Source organism: Penaeus vannamei, unplaced genomic scaffold (assembly GCF_042767895.1).
Source record: "Penaeus vannamei isolate JL-2024 unplaced genomic scaffold, ASM4276789v1 unanchor382, whole genome shotgun sequence".
In the NCBI taxonomy this organism is placed as follows: domain Eukaryota; kingdom Metazoa; phylum Arthropoda; class Malacostraca; order Decapoda; family Penaeidae; genus Penaeus; species Penaeus vannamei.
In genome coordinates, this window is record NW_027213386.1 from 80,001 (window position 1) to 92,500 (window position 12,500).

A 12,500-nucleotide genomic window follows, 5' to 3' on the forward strand; every position below is an offset into this window, starting at 1 on the left:
AACGTGGTAATGAGGGAACTGGCGAACGAAGGAACTGGTGAACGAGGGAACAAGGGAATGAGGGAACAGGTTAGGAAGGAAGCAAACGAGCGAATGAGGGAACAGGCGAACGTGGTAATGAGGGAACTGGCGAACAAGTGGAGGGAATTAGTTAAAGCTTCCCTTTCCCTCCCTTTGGACTGTCGAACGAGGGAATAAGGGAACGAGGGAACGGACGAACTTGGGAACAAGGGAACGAGTAAAAGAGCGAATGAGGGAATCAAGGAACAGATGAACGATCGGACTGCCGAGTGAGCGAATGAAAGAACGAAGGAATGAAAGAACGGGCGAACGAATGAACGAGGGAACTGGTGAACGAGCAATGAGCGAATGCGGGAACTGGCAAACGAGGGAACTGGTGAACGAACGAATGAGGGAACTGGTGAACGAGGAACGAGCGAATGAGGGAACTGGTGAACGAGGAACGAGCGAATGAGGGAACTGGCGAACGAGGGAACTGGTGAACGAGAGAATGAGGGAACTGGTTTATGAGGAACCAGCGAATGAGGGACCTGGCGAACGAAGGAACTGGTGAACGAGCGAATGAGGGAACTGGTGAACGAGGGAACCAGCGAATGAGGGAACTGGCGAACGAGGGAACTGGTGAACGAAGAACGAGCGAATGAGGGAACTAGCGAACGTGGTAATGATGGAACTGGCGAACAAGAGAAGAGAATTAGTTAAAGCTTCCCTTTCCCTCCCTTTCGACTGGCGAACGTCGGAGTGAGGGAACGAGAGAACAACAGGAGAAAACAAGCCACCGAGGGCAGGAGCAAACAATGAAACGAGACGAGGGAACGCGCGAATAACGGAACGAGTGACCGAGGGAACGAGCAAGTAACGAAACGAGTGACCGAGGGAACGAGCGAACGAGGATAAGCTTCCCTTTCCCTTCCTCCCTTTGCATTCTTTTTCCTCCTCTTCCCTCCGTTTTCTACCTCTTTCTTTTACTCACTGCGATTTATGGAAGTATTTTTACGGTTATCAATAATGCTCTCGGTTATATTATCACCACAATTGAGGGATTGAGTTATTGTCATTATCATTTTTACCATTATTATTATCACCATTATCAATATCGATAGTTTTACTATTCTTATTACTATCACTATTATCATCATCATTATCAATATTAATACTATTCTTATTCTTATCATCATCATCATTATTATTATTATCATTATCATTATCATTATCATTATCATTATCATTATCATTATCATTATCATTATTATTATTATTATTATTATTATTATTATTATTATTATTATCAATAATGCTCTCGGTTATATTACCACCACGAACGAGAGAACGAGAGAATGGGTGGACGAGGGAACGGGCGAACGAGGGAACGGACGAACGGGCGAACGATGGAACGGGCGAACGAGGGAACGGACGAACGGGCGAACGAGGGAACGGACGAATGGGCGAACGAGGGAACGGGCGAACGGGCGAACGAGGGAACGGACGAACGGGCGAACGAGGGAACGGGCGAACGAGGGAACGAACGAACGAGGGAACGGGCGAACGAGGGAACGGACGAACGGGCGAACGAGGGAACGGGCGAACGAGGGAACGGACGAATGAGGGAACGGACGGACGGGCGAACAAGGGAACGGACGAACGGGCGAACAAGGGAATGGACGAACGGGCGAACGAGAGAACGGGCGAACAAGGGAACGGACGAACGAAGGAACGGGCGAACGAGGGAACGGACGAACGAGACAACGAAGGAAAGGGCGAACGGGCGAACGAGGGAACGGACGAACGGGCGAACGAGGGAACGGACGAATGGGCGAACGAGGAAATGGATGAACGAGGGATCTGGTGAACGAACAGGTGAAGAAGGAGGTAAAAGAACAATCAAAGGAGGGAATGAGGGAACGATGGAACTGGCGAACGAGGGAACGAGCGAATGAGGGAACTGGCGAACAAGGTTATTGGTGAACAAGGGAATGAGGGAACGATCGAACTGACGAACGAGTGAATAGGGGAACAAGGAAATGAGGGAACAGGTTAAGAAGGAAGCAAACAAGAGAACGAGGGAACTGGTGAAAGAGGGAACGAGCGAATGAGGGAAGAGGCGAACGTGGTAAAGAGGGAACTGGTGAAAGAGGGAACGAGCGAATGAGGGAAGAGGCGAACGTGGTAAAGAGGGAACTGGCGAACAAGTGGAGGGAATTAGTTAAAGCTTCCCTTTCCCTCCCTTTGGACTGCCGAACGAAGGTATAAGGGAACGAGGGAATGGACGAACTTGGGAACAAAGGAACGAGTAAAAGAGCGAATGAGGGAATCAAGGAACAGATGAACGATCGGACTGCCGAATGAGCGAATGAGAGAACGAAGGAATGAAAGAACGTGCGAACGAATGAACGAGGGAACTGGCAAACGAGGGAACAGGTGAACGAGGGAACTGACGAACGATGGAACGGGCGAACGTGGGAATGAGGGAACAAGAGAACAACAGGAGAAAACGAGCAAACGAGGGCAGGGGCCAAAGATAAAACGAGACGAGGGAACGCGCGAATAACGGAACGAGGGACTGAGGGAACGCGCGAATAACGGAACGAGTGACCGAGGGAACGAGTTTAAGCTTCCCTTTCCCTTCGTCTCGTTCCCCTTTGCATTCTTTTTCCTCCTCTTCCCTCCGTTTTCTACCTCCCTTTCTTTCCTTTCCTTTCCCTTTTAAATTGAAAAACAAATACACAAAAATATCCACATCCTTTTATTCTTTCATCTATTCATCAAAATATATCCCCATTCACGCCTGTCTCCTCAAGGAAGCAGTGATGGCCGAGTGGTTAAGGCGTCTGACTAGAAATCAGATGGGATCTTCCCGCGTAGGTTCGAATCCTACTCACTGCGACTTCTCGGCCTATTTTTTACGGTTATCAATAATGTTCTCGGTTATATCACCACGAACGAGGGAACGGACGAACGGGCGAACGATGGAACGGGTGAACGAGGGAACGGGCGAACGGGCGAACGAGGGAGTGAGGGAACAGATGAAGAAGGAAGTACGCGAACAATCAAAAAAGGGAATTAGGGAGCGAGCGAACGAGGGAAGAGGCGAACGTGGTAATGAGGGAACTGGCGAACGAAGGAACTAGTGAACGAGGGAACAAGGAAATGAGTGAACAATCGAACTGACGAACGAGCGAATGGGAGAACGAAGGAATGAGGGGACAGCTGAAGAAGGAAGCAAACAAGAGAACGAGCGAACGTGGGAACTGGTAAACGAGGGAATGGGTGAACGAGGGAACTGGCGAACGAGGGAACGGGCGAACGAGGGAATGGATGAAGGAGGGAACTGGTGAACTGAAGCAACAAGGGAATGAGGGAACGATCGAACTGCCTAACGAGCGAATGGAAGAACGAGGGAGTGAGGGAACAGGTGAAGAAGGAAGTAAAAGAACAATCAAAGAAGGGAATTAGGGAACAATGGAACTGGCGAACAAGGGAACGAGCGAATGAGGGAAGAGGCGAACGTGGTAATGAGGGAACTGGCGAACGAAGGAACTGGTGAACGAGGGAACAAGGGAATGAGGGAACAGGTTAGGAAGGAAGCAAACGAGCGAAAAAGGGAACAGGCGAACGTGGTAATGAGGGAACTGGCGAAGAAGTGGAGGCAATTAGTTAAAGCTTCCCTTTCCCTCCCTTTGGACTGTCGAACGAGGGAATAAGGGAGCGAGGGAACGGACGAACTTGGGAACAAGGGAACGAGTAAAAGAGCGAATGAGGGAATCAAGGAACATATGAACGATTGGACTGCCGAATGAGCGAATGAGAGAACGAAGGAACGAAGGAACTGGTGAACGAGGAACGAGCGAATGAGGGAACTGGCGAACGAGGGAACTGGTGAACGAAGGAACTGGTGAACGAGGAACGAGCGAATGAGGGAACTGGCGAACGAAGGAACTGGTGAACGAGGAACGAGCGAATGAGGGAACTGGCGAACGAGGGAACTGGTGAACGAGGGAACGAGCGAATGAGGGAACTGGTGAACGAGGGAACCAGCGAATGAGGGAACTGGCGAACGAGGGAACTGGTGAACGAGGAACGAGCGAATGAGGGAACTGGCGAACGTGGTAATGATGGAACTGGCGAACAAGAGAAGAGAATTAGTTAAAGCTTCCCTTTCCCTCCCTTTCGACTGGCGAACGAGGGAACGGACGAACATGGGAGTGAGGGAACGAGAGAACAACAGGAGAAAACAAGCCACCGAGGGCAGGGGCAAACAATGAAACGAGACGAGGGAACGCGCGAATAACGGAACGAGTGACCGAGGGAACGAGCAAGTAACGGAACGAGTGACCGAAGGAACGAGCGAACGAGGTTAAGCTTCCCTTTTCCTTCCTCTCGTTCCCCTTTGCATTCTTTTTCCTCCTCTTCCCTCCGTTTTCTACCTCCCTTTCTTTCCTTTCCTTTCCCTTTTAAATTTAAAAACATAAATACACACAAAAATATCCACATCCTTTTATTCTTTCATCTATTCATCAAAATATATCCCCATTCACGCCTGTCTCCTCAAGGAAGCAGTGATGGCCGAGTGGTTAAGGCGTCTGACTAGAAATCAGATGGGATCTTCCCGCGTAGGTTCGAATCCTACTCACTGCGACTTCGCGACGTATTTTTTACGGTTATCAATAATGTTCTCGGTTATGTTATCACCACGAACGAGGGAACGGACGAACGGGCGAACGATGGAACGGGCGAACGAGGGAACGGGCGAACGAGGGAACGGGCGAACGGGCGAACGAGGGAACGGACGAACGGGCGAACGAGGGAACGGACGAACGGGCGAACGAGGGAATGGGCGAACGACGGAACGGACGAACGAAGGAACGGACGAACGGGAGAACGAGGGAACGGACTAACGGGCGAACGAGGGGACGGGCGAACGAGGGAACGGACGAACGGGCGAACGAGGGGACGGGTGAACGAGGGAACGGACGAACGGGCGAACGAGGGAGTGAGGGAACAGGTGAAGAAGGAAGTACGCGAACAATCAAAGAAGGGAATTAGAGACCGAGCGAACGAGGGAAGAGGCAAACGTGGTAATGAGGGAACTGGCGAACGAAGGAACTGGTGAACGAGGGAACAAGGGAATGAGGGAACAATCGAACTGACGAACGAGCGAATGGGAGAACAAAGGAATGAGGGGACAGCTGAAGAAAGAAGCAAACAAGAGAACGAGCGAACGTGGAAACTGGTAAACGAGGGAATGGGTGAACGATGGAACTGGCGAACGAGGGAACGGGCGAACGAGGGAATGGGTGAAGGAGGGAACTGGTGAACGAAGCAACAAGGGAATGAGTGAACGATCGAACTGCCTAACGAGCGAATGGTAGAACGAGGGAGTGAGGGAACAGGTGAAGAAGGAAGTAAAAGAACAATCAAAGAAGGGAATTAGGGAACGATGGAACTGGCGAACGAGGGAACGAGCGAATGAGGGAAGAGGCGAACGTGGTAATGAGGGAACTGGCGAACGAAGGAACTGGTGAACGAGGGAACAAGGGAATTAGGGAACAGGTTAGGAAGGAAGCAAACGAGCGAATGAGGGAACAGGCGAACGTGGTAATGAGGGAACTGGCGAACAAGTGGAAGCAATTAGTTAAAGCTTCCCTTTCCCTCCCTTTGGACTGTCGAACGAGGGAATAAGGGAACGAGGGAACGGACGAACTTGGGAACAAGGGAACGAGTAAAAGAGCGAATGAGGGAATCAAGGAACAGATGAACGATCGGACTGCCGAGTGAGCGAATGAAAGAACGAAGGAATGAAGGAACGGGCGAACGAATGAACGAGGGAACTGGTGAACGAGCAATGAGCGAATGAGGGAACTGGCGAACGAGGGAACTGGTGAACGAGGAACGAGCGAATGAAGGAACTGGTGAACGAGGAACGAGCGAATGAGGGAACTGGTGAACGAGGGAACGAGCGAATGAGGGAACTGGTGAACGAGGAACGAGCGAATGAGGGAACTGGCGAACGAGGGAACTGGTGAACGAGCGAATGAGGGAACTGGCGAACGTGGTAATGATGGAACTGGCGAACAAGAGAAGAGAATTAGTTAAAGCTTCCCTTTCCCTCCCTTTCGACTGGCGAACGAGGGAACGGACGAACGTGGGAGTGAGGGAACGAGAGAACAACAGGAGAAAACAAGCCACCGAGGGCAGGAGCAAACAATGAAACGAGACGAGGGAACGCGTGAATAACGGAACGAGTGACCGAGGAAACGAGCAAGTAACGGAACGAGTGACCGAAGGAACGAGCGAACGAGGTTAAACTTCCCTTTTCCTTCCTCTCGTTCCCCTTTGCATTCTTTTTCCTCCTCTTCCCTCCGTTTTCTACTTCCCTTTCCCCCTCCCATTCTTTCCTTTCCTTTCCCTTTTAAATTGAAAAACATAAATACACACAAAAATATCCACATCCTTTTATTCTTTCATCTATTCATCAAAATATATCCCCATTCACGCCTGTCTCCTCAAGGAAGCAGTGATGGCCGAGTGGTTAAGGCGTCTGACTAGAAATCAGATGGGATCTTCCCGCGTAGGTTCGAATCCTACTCACTGCGACGTCGCGACCTATTTTTTACGGTTGTCAATAATGTTCTCGGTTATGTTATCACCACGAACGAGGGAACGGGCGAACGAGGGAACGGGCGAACGAGGGAACGGGCGAACGAGGGAACGAGGGAACGGACGAACGGGCGAACGATGGAACGGGCGAACGAGGGAACGGACGAACGAGGGAACGGACGAACGGGCGAACGAGGGAACGGGCGAACGAGGGAACGGGCGAACGAGGGAATGGACGAACGAGGGAATGGACGAACGGGCGAACGAGGGAACGGACTACCGGGCGAACGAGGGAACGGACGAACGAGGGAACGGACGAACGGGCGAACGAGGGAACGGGCGAACGAGAGAACAGGTTAGGAAGGAAGCAAACGAGCGAATGAGGGAACAGGCGAACGTGGTAATGAGGGAACTGGTGAACGAGCAATGAGCGAATGAGGGAACTAGCGATCGAGGGAACTGGTGAACGAGCAATGAGCGAATGAGGGAACTAGCGAACGAGGGAACTGGTGAACGAGGAACGAGCGAATGAGGGAACTGGTGAACGAGGAACGAGCGAATGAGGGAACTGGTGAACGAGGGAACGAGCGAATGAGGGAACTGGTGAACGAGGGAACCAGCGAATGAGGGAACTGGCGAACGAGGGAACTGGTGAACGAGGAACGAGCGAATGAGGGAACTGGCGAACGTGGTAATGATGGAACTGGCGAACAAGAGAAGAGAATTAGTTAAAGCTTCCCTTTCCCTCCCTTTCGACTGGCGAACGAGGGAACGGGCGAACGAGGGAATGGGTGAACGAGGGAACTGGTGAACGAGGCAACAAGGGAATGAGGGAACGATCGAACTGCCTAACGAGCGAATGGGAGAACGAGGGAGTGAGGGAACAGGTGAAGAAGAAAGTAAAAGAACAATCAAAGGAGGGAATTAGGGAACGATGGAACTGGCGAACGAGGGAACGAGCGAATGAGGGAACTGGTGAACGAGGGAACCAGCGAATGAGGGAACTGGTGAACGAGGGAACCAGCGAATGAAGGAACTGGTGAACGAGGAACGAGCGAATGAGGGAACTGGTGAACGAGGAACGAGCGAACGAGGTTAAGCTTCCTTTTTCCTTCCTCTCGTTCCCCTTTGCATTCTTTTTCCTCCCCTTCCCTCCGTTTTCTACCTCCCTTTCTTTCCTTTCCTTTCCCTTTTAAATTTAAAAACATAAATACACACAAAAATATCCACATCCTTTTATTCTTTCATCTATTCCTCAAAATATATCCCCATTCACGCCTGTCTCCTCAAGGAAGCAGTGATGGCCGAGTGGTTAAGGCGTCTGACTAGAAATCAGATGGGATCTTCCCGCGTAGGTTCGAATCCTACTCACTGCGACTTCGCGACGTATTTTTACGGTTATCAATAATGTTCTCGGTTATGTTACCACCACGAACGAGGGAACGGGCGAACGAGGGAACGGGCGAACGAGGGAACGGACGAACGGGCGAACGAGGGAACGGGCGACCGTGAGAACGGGCGAACGAGGGAATGAGCGAACGAGGGAATGGACGAACGGGCGAACGAGGGAACGGGCGAACGAGGGAAAGGATGAACGGGCGAACGAGGGAACGGACGAACGAGGGAACGGGCGAACGAGGGAACGAACGAACGGGCGAACGAGGGAACAGACGAACGGGCGAACGAGGGAAGAGGCGAACGTGGTAATGAGGGAACTGGCGAACGAAGGAACTAGTGAACGAGGGAACAAGGGAATGAGGGAACAATCGAACTGACGAACGAGCGAATGGGAGAACAAAGGAATGAGGGGACAGCTGAAGAAGGAAGCAAACAAGAGAACGAGCGAACGTGGGAACTGACGAACGAGGGAACTGGTAAACGAGGGAATGGGTGAACGAGGGAACTGGCGAACGAGGGAACGGGCGAACGAGGGAATGGGTGAACGAGGGAACTGGTGAACGAAGCAACAAGGGAATGAGGGAACGATCGAACTGCCTAACGAGCGAATGGGAGAACGAGGGAGTGAGGGAACAGGTGAAGAAGGAAGTAAAAGAACAATCGAAGGAGGGAATTAGGGAACGATGAAACTGGCGAACGAGGGAACGAGCGAATGAGGGAAGAGGCGAACGTGGTAATGAGGGAACTGGCGAACGAAGGAACTGGTGAACGAGGGAACAAGGGAATGAGGGAACAGGTTAGGAAGGAAGCAAACGAGCGAATGAGGGAACAGGCGAACGTGGTAATGAGGAAACTGGCGAACAAGTGGAGGCAATTAGTTAAAGCTTCCCTTTCCCTCCCTTTGGACTGTCGAACGAGGGAATAAGGGAACGAGGGAACGGACGAAGTTGGGAACAAGGGAACGAGTAAAAGAGCGAATGAGGGAATCAAGGAACAGATGAACGATCGGACTGCCGAGTGAGCGAATGAAAGAACGAAGGAATGAAAGAACGGGCGAACGAATGAACGAGGGAACTGGTGAACGAGCAATGAGCGAATGAGGGAACTGGCGAACGAGGGAACTGGTGAACGAGGAACGAGCGAATGAGGGAACTGGCGAACGAAGGAACTGGTGAACGAGGAACGAACGAATGAAGGAACTGGTGAACGAGGGAACGAGCGAATGAGGGAACTGGGGAACGAGGGAACCAGCGAATGAGGGAACTGGCGAACGAGGGAACTGGTGAACGAGGAACGAGCGAATGAGGGAACTGGCGAACGTGGTAATGATGGAACTGGCGAACAAGAGAAGAGAATTAGTTAAAGCTTCCCTTTCCCTCCCTTTCGACTGGCGAACGAGGGAACGGACGAACGTGGGAGTGAGGGAACGAGAGAACAACAGGAGAAAACAAGCCACCGAGGGCAGGGGCAAACAATGAAACGAGACGAGGGAACGCGCGAATAACGGAACGAGTGACCGAGGGAACGAGCAAGTAACGGAACGAGTGACCAAGGGAACGAGCGAACGAGGTTAAACTTCCCTTTTCCTTCCTCTCGTTCCCCTTTGCATTCTTTTTCCTCCTCTTCCCTCCGTTTTCTACTTCCCTTTCCCCCTCCCTTTCTTTCCTTTCCTTTCCCTTTTAAATTGAAAAACATAAATACACACAAAAATATCCACATCCTTTTATTCTTTCATCTATTCATCAAAATATATCCCCATTCACGCCTGTCTCCTCAAGGAAGCAGTGATGGCCGAGTGGTTAAGGCGTCTGACTAGAAATCAGATGGGATCTTCCCGCGTAGGTTCGAATCCTACTCACTGCGACTTCTCGATCTATTTTTTACGGTTATCAATAATGTTCTCGGTTATGTTACCACCACGAACGAGGGAACGGGCGAACGGGCGAACGAGGGAACGGACGAACGGGCGAACGAGGGAACGGGCGAACGAGGGAACGGACGAACGGGCGAACGAGGGAACGGACGAACGGGCGAACGAGGGAACGGGCGAACGGGCGAACGAGGGAACGGACGAACGGGCGAACGATGGAACGGGCGAACGAGGGAACGGACGAACGAGGGAACGGACGAACGGGCGAACGAGGGAACGGGCGAACGGGCGAACGAGGGAACGGGCGAACGAGGGAACGGGCGAACGAGGGAATGGACGAACGAGGGAATGGACGAACGGGCGAACGAGGGAACGGACTAACGGGCGAACGAGGGAACGGACGAACGAGGGAACGGACGAACGGGCGAACGAAGGAACGGGCGAACGAGAGAACAGGTTAGGAAGGAAGCAAACGAGCGAATGAGGGAACAGGCGAACGTGGTAATGAGGGAACTGGCGAACAAGTGGAGGCAATTAGTTAAAGCTTCCCTTTCCCTCCCTTTGGACTGTCGAACGAGGGAATAAGGGAACGAGGGAACGGACGAACTTGGGAACAAGGGAACGAGTAAAAGAGCGAATGAGGGAATCAAGGAACAGATGAACGATCGGACTGCCGAGTGAGCGAATGAAAGAACGAAGGAATGAAGGAACGGGCGAACGAATGAACGAGGGAACTGGTGAACGAGCAATGAGCGAATGAGGGAACTAGCGAACGAGGGAACTGGTGTATGAGGAACGAGCGAATGCGGGAACTGGTGAACGAGGAACGAGCGAATGAGGGAACTGGTGAACGAGGGAACGAGCGAATGAGGGAACTAGTGAACGAGGGAACCAGCGAATGAGGGAACTGGCGAACGAGGGAACTGGTGAACGAGGAACGAGCGAATGAGGGAACTGGCGAACGTGGTAATGATGGAACTGGCGAACAAGAGAAGAGAATTAGTTAAAGCTTCCCTTTCCCTCCCTTTCGACTGGCGAACGAGGGAATGGGTGAACGAGGGAACTGGTGAACGAGGCAACAAGGGAATGAGGGAACGATCGAACTGCCTAACGAGCGAATGGGAGAACGAGGGAGTGAGGGAACAGGTGAAGAAGAAAGTAAAAGAACAATCAAAGGAGGGAATTAGGGAACGATGGAACTGGCGAACGAGGGAACGAGCGAATGAAGGAACTGGTGAACGAGGAACGAGCGAATGAGGGAACTGGTGAACGAGGGAACGAGCGAATGAAGGAACTGGTGAACGAGGAACGAGCGAATGAGGGAACTGGTGAACGAGGGAACGAGCGAATGAGGGAACTGGCGAACGAGGGAACTGGTGAACGAGGAACGAGCGAATGAGGGAACTGACGAACGTGGTAACAAGAGAAGAGAATTAGTTAAAGCTTCCCTTTCCCTCCCTTTCGACTGGCGAACGAGGGAACGGCGAACGAGGTTATGCTTCCCTTTTCCTTCCTCTCGTTCCCCTTTGCATTCTTTTTCCTCCTCTTCCCTCCGTTTTCTACCTCCCTTTCTTTCCTTTCCTTTCCCTTTTAAATTGAAAAACATAAATACACACAAAAATATCCACATCCTTTTATTCTTTCATCTATTCCTCAAAATATATCCCCATTCACGCCTGTCTCCTCAAGGAAGCAGTGATGGCCGAGTGGTTAAGGCGTCTGACTAGAAATCAGATGGGATCTTCCCGCGTAGGTTCGAATCCTACTCACTGCGACTTCGCGACGTATTTTTTACGGTTATCAATAATGTTCTCGGTTATGTTATCACCACGAACGAGGGAACGGGCGAACGAGGGAACGGACGAACGGGCGAACGAGGGAACGGACGAACGGGCGAACGAGGGAACGGGCGACCGTGAGAACGGGCGAACGAGGGAATGAGCGAACGAGGGAATGGACGAACGGGCGAACGAGGGAACGGGCGAACGAGGGAAAGGATGAACGGGCGAACGAGGGAACGGACGAACGAGGGAACGGGCGAACGAGGGAACGAACGAACGGGCGAACGAGGGAACAGACGAACGGGCGAACGAGGGAAGAGGCGAACGTGGTAATGAGGGAACTGGCGAACGAAGGAACTAGTGAACGAGGGAACAAGGGAATGAGGGAACAATCGAACTGACGAACGAGCGAATGGGAGAACAAAGGAATGAGGGGACAGCTGAAGAAGGAAGCAAACAAGAGAACGAGCGAACGTGGGAACTGACGAACGAGGGAACTGGTAAACGAGGGAATGGGTGAACGAGGGAACTGGCGAACGAGGGAACGGGCGAACGAGGGAATGGGTGAACGAGGGAACTGGTGAACGAAGCAACAAGGGAATGAGGGAACGATCGAACTGCCTAACGAGCGAATGGGAGAACGAGGGAGTGAGGGAACAGGTGAAGAAGGAAGTAAAAGATCAATCAAAGGAGGGAATTAGGGAACGATGGAACTGGCGAACGAGGGAACGAGCGAATGAGGGAAGAGGCGAACGTGGTAATGAGGGAACTGGCGAACGAAGGAACTGGTGAACGAGGGAACAAGGGAATGAGGGAACAGGTTAGGAAGGAAG

The 12,500-nt window shown here is 51.8% G+C and overlaps 6 non-coding genes across 6 annotated transcripts; all 6 read left to right on the top strand.

Annotated features, from left to right (window-relative positions):
• Window positions 1–2,822: 2,822 nt before the first annotated feature.
• TRNAS-AGA (transfer RNA serine (anticodon AGA)) lies at window positions 2,823–2,904 on the top strand. The gene has a single exon. It is a non-coding gene; the product is annotated as a tRNA-Ser (tRNA).
• A 1,670-nt stretch (window positions 2,905–4,574) lies between these two features.
• TRNAS-AGA (transfer RNA serine (anticodon AGA)) lies at window positions 4,575–4,656 on the top strand. Its single transcript has one exon. It is a non-coding gene; the product is annotated as a tRNA-Ser (tRNA).
• A 1,876-nt stretch (window positions 4,657–6,532) lies between these two features.
• Window positions 6,533–6,614, top strand: TRNAS-AGA (transfer RNA serine (anticodon AGA)). Its single transcript has one exon. It is a non-coding gene; the product is annotated as a tRNA-Ser (tRNA).
• A 1,298-nt stretch (window positions 6,615–7,912) lies between these two features.
• On the top strand, window positions 7,913–7,994 carry TRNAS-AGA (transfer RNA serine (anticodon AGA)). Its single transcript has one exon. It is a non-coding gene; the product is annotated as a tRNA-Ser (tRNA).
• Window positions 7,995–9,797: 1,803 nt separating this feature from the next.
• Window positions 9,798–9,879, top strand: TRNAS-AGA (transfer RNA serine (anticodon AGA)). The gene has a single exon. It is a non-coding gene; the product is annotated as a tRNA-Ser (tRNA).
• Window positions 9,880–11,578: 1,699 nt separating this feature from the next.
• Window positions 11,579–11,660, top strand: TRNAS-AGA (transfer RNA serine (anticodon AGA)). The gene has a single exon. It is a non-coding gene; the product is annotated as a tRNA-Ser (tRNA).
• The last annotated feature ends 840 nt before the right edge of the window (window positions 11,661–12,500 follow it).